General features: G+C 42.3%; 2 long non-coding RNA genes across 2 annotated transcripts in view; one reads left to right on the plus strand and one right to left on the minus strand.

Annotated features, from left to right (window-relative positions):
* Positions 1–8,573, minus strand: part of LOC146679808 (uncharacterized) — a 180,381-nt gene that overhangs the window by 50,977 nt on the left and 120,831 nt on the right. The gene's annotated exons all lie outside the window — the stretch shown is intronic.
* LOC146679810 (uncharacterized) overlaps positions 6,899–8,573 on the plus strand; it is a 4,342-nt gene continuing 2,667 nt past the window's right edge. The window contains exon 1 of the long non-coding RNA XR_014918645.1: positions 6,899–7,102. This is a non-coding gene — a long non-coding RNA (uncharacterized LOC146679810). The remainder of the gene's footprint in view (positions 7,103–8,573) is intronic.

The following is an 8,573-nucleotide window of genomic DNA, read 5'->3' on the forward strand; positions in this document are numbered from 1 at the left end:
CAGCAGAGCTTACAGTCTGTCCTGTGTGTCATACAGGCTCTCACACTTAGTGTTTCTGTGACACATTGAAGAGAAGTTTGTGTTGTTCACAGTTGTGCTTGTACTGAGTGACAGCTGACATGACCTAACAGGAATAATGTGTCTGTGCTGAATGAGAAGTAACACACAATGAAGTCTTGATGCATCTCAATCATCCAGGAAAGTGAGTCTGTTGCTTCTGTTCATCTGGACGCAGCGTTTTGTGGGAGAAACGTGTCGTCATCATCAGGTGACGTCTTCAGTCTCAGCTGCAGGTTTCAGTCTTACAAACAGGACATTTGCATAAAGACTGAAAGCAGCTGCAGGAACGATGGGCTGGGAGCTCCGTTCCTTCATCTTAATTATGCAGATTCTCAGGACCATTGATCAACAACCACTGATCCATGTCCATGAGTCCCATTCACAGAGATGTGGGAATGGCTGCAGTCACAGCATGTAAGATGGAAATAAATGAGAAGTATTTAGCTGAAGTGGATTTGATTTATGTTACTTCTTTTTTAACTTGTAGTTCTACATTGGAAGATTATTGTGATATTGAAATATAAAAATACATTTATATTCTATTATTTTCTCAAAATAAGCGTCACACTCGTGGAAGCCGGTGTAGCCGCCGAAACGCCTGCATTTATGGAGACTTTCAGCCCCAGGTAGGCCAGTTATGGATCTTCAGATCCACATTATGTCAGCAGCTGTTCTCCACCGTGAACTGTGTTCAAACAAACACGCTCACGCCTCACAGACGACAGCTTACAGTCTGTAGAGATAAAGTGACTTCGTACAGCCCCGTCTTCAGTCTTGTGGAGATGATCTCGACGCTTTGGTGGATGTTACTAGCTCCTGTGCAGTATTTTGTAAAGACATGATTATACCCCGTAAGCGCGTTAAAATTTACGCTAACAATAAGCCATGGGTCACTAAAAGTGTCAAATCCTGTTTAAGGAAAAAGAGACAGGCCTTTAAAGAGGGGCTGTTACCGATTTTCAGACAGCTACCAAGGAAATGAAAATCGAGATCTTGAAAGCAAAACAGACAAAAACCTTCTTGAAAGCAAATTTGCTGCAAAAACTTTTGGGTCTGCCTGGACTTGTATGAAAACCATAGCAGGGTTTCAAAATCCCCAGAGCAGCAGTCAGGTCATTTTAGATGTTTTAATTCAGACAGAGATTTTCAAACGCTTTAAACATGTTTTATGCTCGTTTTAGTTCTTCTGATTTCAGCGAGGATATTTGGGAACTGAAACAGAAACTGAGAGATACTCAGCACTTTATCATTGAACTCAGCGATGTTAAAAAGGCCTTTCATACAGTCAATGTGAACAAGAGCCAGGTCCTGATAATATTAGTGGCCGCCTAATTAAATCTTGTGCTGATGAACTCAGGCCTATATTTCAGGTTATTTTTAACAAATCCTTGCAAACACAACATGTGCCCTCTCTTTGCAAAGAAGCAGTCGTGGTTCCTGTCCCTAAATCTAAACGACTTCAGGCCTGTTGCCTCACTTCAGTTGTCATGAAAGTCTTTGAAAAAATCATCAGAAATGTGATTATGAAGAGACTGAAGGTCAGCTGGATCCAATGCAGTTTGCATACAGGCCCAACAGAGGAGTGGAGGACGCACGTTTGACTTTACTAAATCTGATTCTTAAACATGTAGAGAGTAAAGGGACTTTTGCAAGACTTCTTTTCATTGATTTTTCTTCGGCTTTTAATACAACACAGCCCCATATTTTAATTAAAAGACTTTTAGAACAGTTTGAAATCAGGAAAAACCTGCTGGGCTGGATTTTAGATTTTCTAACTGACAGGTCACAAAGAGTGAGAATAAATGGGGTTCTGTCTGACCCAGTGTTCTCCTCCACAGGTTCTCCTCAAGGCTGCGTCCTATCGCCCTTATTATTCACTCTCTATACAAACATGTGTCAGGGCAGACATGAAAACAGGGTCATTATTAAATATGCAGATGACTCTGTTATTGTCAGCTTACTGAAAGAGGGTGAAACTAACCACGGCCCAGTCATTGATGACTTTGTTCAGTGGTGGGAGGAGTCTTATCTCCAGCTGAACATATTTAAAACAAAAGACATGGTTGTTGATTTTAGGAAACAACAAAATGGGCACGGAGTCACTTTAATTAAAGGTCAGAAAATAGAGCAAGTACAATCATATAAATATCTTGGGACCATAATCAATGAAAAACTGAACTTTGATCAAAATTGCAAATCAGTTTGTAAAAAGGGTCACCAGCACCTTTATTGCCTTAGGAAACTTGTTCATTTCCACATTGACCAAAAAATGTTAACTTTGTTTTATCGTTCTTTTATTGAGTCTGTTTTATCCTTTTGTTTGGTGGCATGGTTCGGTCAGACCTCTGTCACAGAGAAAAACTCTCTGAATCAGATAGTGAGATGGTCCAGTCGTCTGATAGGTGAGCCACAGTCTTGTTTAGCCTCCCTGTACTCTGAGCAGGTACAGAGGATGGCTTTATCAATCCTTAAAAATGGTTCCCATCCTCTAAGGGGTGAATTTCAGCTTCTTCCCTCAGGACGGAGGTTTCTATTTCCGAGATGCAGGACAAAGCGTTATAAAAACAGCTTTGTCCCCGTTGCTGTCACTGAATTAAATAAGAACTGTTTTTGATTCGAAATATTAAAGTATGTGTCACAGTGAGCTTTATATATTTACTAGGTATGTGTGTTTTTAAAGGGATGTCAAATGCTGTCATTTGTCTGTAAAGCAAATTTACCTTGCCTTTGGGTATAAATAAAGTTACCTTACCTGCAGACGCTGTGCGCAGAGGTTCAGGAGCAGAAGTCCCGTTGTAAACATATCACGGCAGACCCGACGATGTTTGCATGAACGCGCTTTTTTTAAAAGTCAGGTCAAGGCTCCAAAAGCCCAAAGGCGATATAACAGTTTGTGTTTGCTACATGGATCATTGTAGCTCAGCTTTCCTTTGTTATATTTCTTTAAGAGCTCAAAATGTGTTCATTACATAAATCAAATGTAATTTTCTCTGTAGCACTTCATGGATTTCATAAGCAACACACTGTAGTTGTTCACACAAAGCATAAAGGTAAAAACAATATACACAGTGTTATCTTCATTTTAGATGTCACAAAGTATTTGCGGCTCCCAGTGTTTTCCCGAACCCTGACCCTTTGCGTGGAAACCGGGTCCAAAAGGCTCTTTGGGTGTTAAAGGTTGCTGACCCCTGCACTAGGCCCAACTGACACATATATTTGATTCCAAATACAAAAAATAATGTGTAACCTGCTGGAAGAATGTAGGAGGTTGAGACAGGATCTCAACACTTGGTGTCTGCAACAAAAGACAACAATATGTGGGCCGATCGTGGCTCAAGAGTTGGCAGCTCGTCTTGTAATCGGAAGGTTGCCGGTTCGAGCCCCGGCTTGGACAGTCTCGGTCGTTGTGTCCTTGGGCAAAAAAGCACTTTGGGGTCCTTAGGGACGAGTAAAGCGCTCTACAAATACAGGCCATGTAATGGCAGAAACATTCTCTAGTGTAAATCCTGACTAGTTCATTAACTACAGATCAGTTTCAGTGAACATTATTCACAGAGGGATCTGAGTTCCTTATACCAGACTCTACAGAAACTGTAACACTGTACAGCTCTGCGACCCAACAATATGACAACAATGTAACACACACTAGAATCATCAAATAAAGCCCCACTAACCACTAGAACTAACTAACTAGCACTGGACACTTGCATATTAGAGATTTCTACCACCATAGGAGGCGAGATATCATCCTTGAACCAGAGCATCCAGCCCTCAATTTCGGACATAAAAAGCGACGTGGCCAGGCATGATAACACTTTGACTGAACTGCAGGACTGTGCCTCGAACCACTCTGACACCATCGCCACTCTCCAGGCCACTGTGGAGCGTTTGTCTGCGGAGGTAAAGAAGTTAGATGAGAGATGTGGAGCTCTTGAGGCACTCCAGGAGGAATAATTTAAGAACTGCAGGAATACCAGAAGGCACAGAGGGACCCAAGATGACTGAGTTGGTTCACACCTGTTGGCGGAGGCGCTATCTCTCGAGGAGAAGCCACTCATCGATCGAGCACATAGAGCGAATCGCCAGCGTCCCAAACAAAGTCATCTTCCTCGGCCCATCATCTTGAGATTGCACTACTACCACATTGGTGAGGAAATTCTGCTGAAAGCTGCAGAGAACAAGAACCTGATGTATAAGGGTTTTTAAAATAAACATCCTCCCAGATTTCCCTCCCTCTGTTGGAAACGCAGAGCCGCATTTGCAAATATGAGAGGAAGACTACGTGGGATGACCGGCGTCAGGTACAGACTGCTATACCCTGCAAAGCTGTTAGTGACCCATGGTGATGTGAGGAAAAGCTTTACCGATCCCAAAGAGACCGTAGACTACGCGGAGAAGCACCTCTCCCACCCACCTTCAAATGTATTAAAAGCAAGGATATATCTATATGTCTAACGCTGACACAGCACTGTGTTTCTTCTTTTCCCTTTATATTCCATGTAAAGGTGAATATGGAGCGTTTATGGAGCTCGTTTATTGACCAGCTGTCAGTTAGAAGGTAAGAGTTACTAGGTTAACAGAGGTTAGCAGTAACAGTACGGGGAAGTATATTGTGTTGTTCTTTTGTTGGTTTTTATTTTATCCTACTTTACTTTGTTATTTTGATTTTACCTGTTGTGAGTGCTTCCCGTAATTCTCCTTTTTCTTGCGCCGCTGCGGCCAGAGTTCACAACATTACATATTTTTGTATCTATAAACAGGAAGCTGACACTCTCCAGACTTTATCAAAGGTGTGAGCGTCACAGCAGAGGCCTTTGTGTCAACGTAGCTGAAGACAAAACACAGAAACACATGAAGGAGATTTTCCTTGCCTGGATTTTATACAAATATTCTGCAGTACATCAAAAATGAAAGAAAACCATTAGTCAACATATGAACATCACCTCTGAAGTTACAGAGCTTTGATTGGAGACACAGCTGAGCGTTTTGCATTTTGCATAATTAATTACATAATTAATTATGTAACCATAATTAAATGGTTACATCATCTTTAAAGTCCCCAGAGATCAGGAAAAGGGCCTGAGGGTGCTGTGTTTGGAGTCTGCTGGTTACAGTGTGCAGGACCTCACAGGCTGCTGCAGCGTTAGCAGAGGGCGGGACATACACAGCTATCATAATCACGTGTGTAAACTCTCGTGGTAGATAGTACGGTCTCATGCTAACCGCTAGCAGCTCAATGTCCTTACAGCGTAGCGTCTCTTTGATAGAGAAATGCCCAGAGTTACACCATCTATCGTTCACAAACACAGCCAGACCCCCTCCTCCCTTCTTACCACTCTCCGCTGTTCTGTCATAAGAGGCTCAGCAGCTAAAGCAGCACACCTGGGTCTCCCAGCCTATTAAAAGCAGCCCTTTGCTTCACCTGCTTCACTAAACATTATTATTTTAAGCAGAGTGGTGTGATTTATGTAGGCATTGCTGTGTGACAGGATGACTTTTCTTGCACACCCACCAAATGAGGGCGCACATGCTTCCACGCCCACTGGTGACTGCACACATCCTTTCAAGGAAGCATTTCATTCATCCCTAACAAATGGAACAAAACACTGTGCAGCGTGTTCAGGTTTGAACGTGGCCCTGGCCTCTCTCTGCATCCACCTGGCACATGCAACACACATCCACTCCCTGCTGAACTGCTTGTATTTGATGTGTTGAAGTTTTGGTAAAGTTTGAATAAATTCCACTTTATTTATAGGAACATTTCATCTGTGGACTCCTGCTTCCCCTCTCCTTGAGCCAGTTTGTGACGGGAACATGACATAAGAAAAGTAATTTATCCCTTTTTGATTCTGTGTATCTGGCGCTCATCCAGTGAGTTCACACTTGGCAGAAACAGACTGAATTTGTCTGGAGAACTTTGGCTTCAGCCAAGTTAGATAAACACACTGTGTCTCTGTCAAAACAGCAGTGTAGTTGTGGCACCCCTGTGAGGGAATGACCACATGAATATTATTTTGTGTAAAACACTCATGTAACGGGACATTTTTCATTGCTATATGTATTTATTTTCAGTTTCTTTAAGAGGATAGAAAATCCATGTAACAGGGATTCATTTTATGTTAGAAAGCAGTGAGGGCGGAACTTTGGTGCTTGCTCCGGGGTTTCGGGGAGCAGTAAGTGGAGCCCACCTTCCGCTGCTTCCTCAGACACGTTCTGGAGGAAAGCAGAGACGCATCGTGTCTTCCTTACTCTGCTCTTCACCTGCTTTTACAGGTCGGTACACGGTGCTCGCACCGAAAATGTTGTTTATTGTCACCATGGTTACCCACGTTAATGTGAATGGGAGAGTTAAGGCGGTCCGCCAAAGTTATTTATATGTAAACACGGGAGAAAACCAGAGGAGTGTCCCGCGCGACCGCACCGCGAGCCCGCTCGTTAGGTGGAGCGCTCGTGAAGCAGAGTCAGTGCGCTCCTATGCTCTGTGCAAACGTGTTGTAATGCTCCAATCAAATCAGTTCTGTGAGATGTGAATGTTAATAGTTCTGTTAAAGTGACTGAGTAGATTAGCTAGTGTAACACAAGCACTCTGAGCAACTCTGTGTAGCTAACAGAGGCATTCATGGGTTGATTCAACAAGCTGTGTTTCATGATGCACTAAATAGTGATTTTGCCAGTAAATTACTGGAGGGAACAAATGTAATGTATTTACCAATGCTGTTATTGAATAGAACTGTTTAGCCAGTAAGACACTGCAGAAGACAATGTGATGTGTTTATTGATATGATAAAAGGATGTAGCTGTTATGGAAAGAAGTGTGAACTTGAGAAACTGAACCAGTTAAAAAGAGTATATTTCACTGATGTTGTGAAATAAGTAAATGTCATTGATGTGAATGAGGAACCAGCTGAACAGTATATTGAAAGCTCATGTTTAGTGTTTTATAGCATTTATTTGTGTGAAATAAATCAGACTCAGACACGTTCTGGAGGAAAGCAGAGACGCATCGTGTCTTCCTTACTCTGCTCTTCACCTGCTTTTACAGGTAACATATTTGTCATCGAGGTCTTCATCCTTGGGACCCGTAACATAGTAACTTCTTCATTGTTATACTTCTATAGTTTTCCCATTTTGTGAGCTGTGGATGTGGAAAGTGTCTCAGTGACACATCCACATGAAAACGGCGTTACCTTCGTTCATTTGCACGTCAAATGAACGAGCTGTTTGGACTTTAACGTCACAGCTGATGCTTCGATACTCGAACTCAAGAGTTCAGCTTCCACTCAGAGGTACAAGTACACACAGCAAAGATAAACGTGTACACAAGGTGGAACCCACAAGTGCACAGCTCCAACCAGAGATGGGCAGTAATCCGATTACTTTTTTCAAGAAACGAGTAAAGTGAGGGATTACTATTGCAAAAAAGGTAATTAGATTACTGTTACTTTCCCGTAAGCACGCTGCGTTACTGCGTTACTAAAACCGCAGCTGTGTGCAGATGAACAATGGATAATCTATCGAGTGTGGAGAGAGTGTGAGCGTGCAGCGTTTAAAGCGTGGAAGCACTGACCTTACTTTGAGTTTGACTCTGTAAAAAGTGACAAAAACATTAGCGTCCGCTGTTCACTGCGTGGGAAGACAACATGCTCACTCACTATGTGTTAATGGGCATGCTTATTTATAACTTTGATAAAATGTCATAAAAATAATTCCATGCCAGCTCACCATTGGTGATCAGGTAGTTTCTGTTCCAGTTCCAGTCCCATAAAGCATGAAGCTTGCTGCCAGAAAAGCTTCAAATCTCCTTTGAAAGCTGTTTGTGGTCTTGATTGTGGGAGCTTCAGTTGTCTGACTCCAGCTGCCACACAGTGCTCACTGATATCATTTGCAAAAACCCCAGTGTGACAATATTTATCAGTGAAGCAGAAATCAGGAAGTGACGACTTTTCTTTGAACATTTGCTAAGGCTAAGCTGTGCTTTCTACCACAGTTGGGAATTTCCTGGTTTACAACAAATTATTGTGTCAACACCGCATAAGATTTCAAACTACAGGAAAATCACTGGAGTTATAAGAGGCAGACAACGACACACACACCACATGCATGCTGTTGCTATTTATTGTGGATTAACCTGTCAAGGGCAAGAACAAAATAATTCTGCCTCAAATACAGGAAATCATAGCTTTCCTGTATTTCCTCCATTGTTGGCATGCTGGTTAGTGCTGTTGCTCCACAGTAAGAAGGTCCTGGGCTAAATTATCCATGAATGTAAACGGCTGTGTGTTTCTATCTGATAGACTGGTGAGCTGTCCAGGGTGTACCCTGCCTGGTAACCTATCACTTCAGGGTTATTTCCCAGCCCTGCTGCAACCAGGATAGAGATAGGAGGATGGTAGTTGTTGTAGACCCATTCAATTTCAATTGAAGGATTAAAATGTTCCAGGAGCTCAACTTACTCCATCTGAACATGTTTCAATCGTGTTTTATGAACACAACATGCAGGTTTACTGAATATG

The sequence above is a fragment of the Copadichromis virginalis genome, unplaced genomic scaffold (assembly GCF_057382275.1).
Source record: "Copadichromis virginalis isolate Kocher_CV1m ecotype Utaka unplaced genomic scaffold, C_Virginalis_male_GT1.1 unmapped_scaffold_1, whole genome shotgun sequence".
Classification (NCBI taxonomy): domain Eukaryota; kingdom Metazoa; phylum Chordata; class Actinopteri; order Cichliformes; family Cichlidae; genus Copadichromis; species Copadichromis virginalis.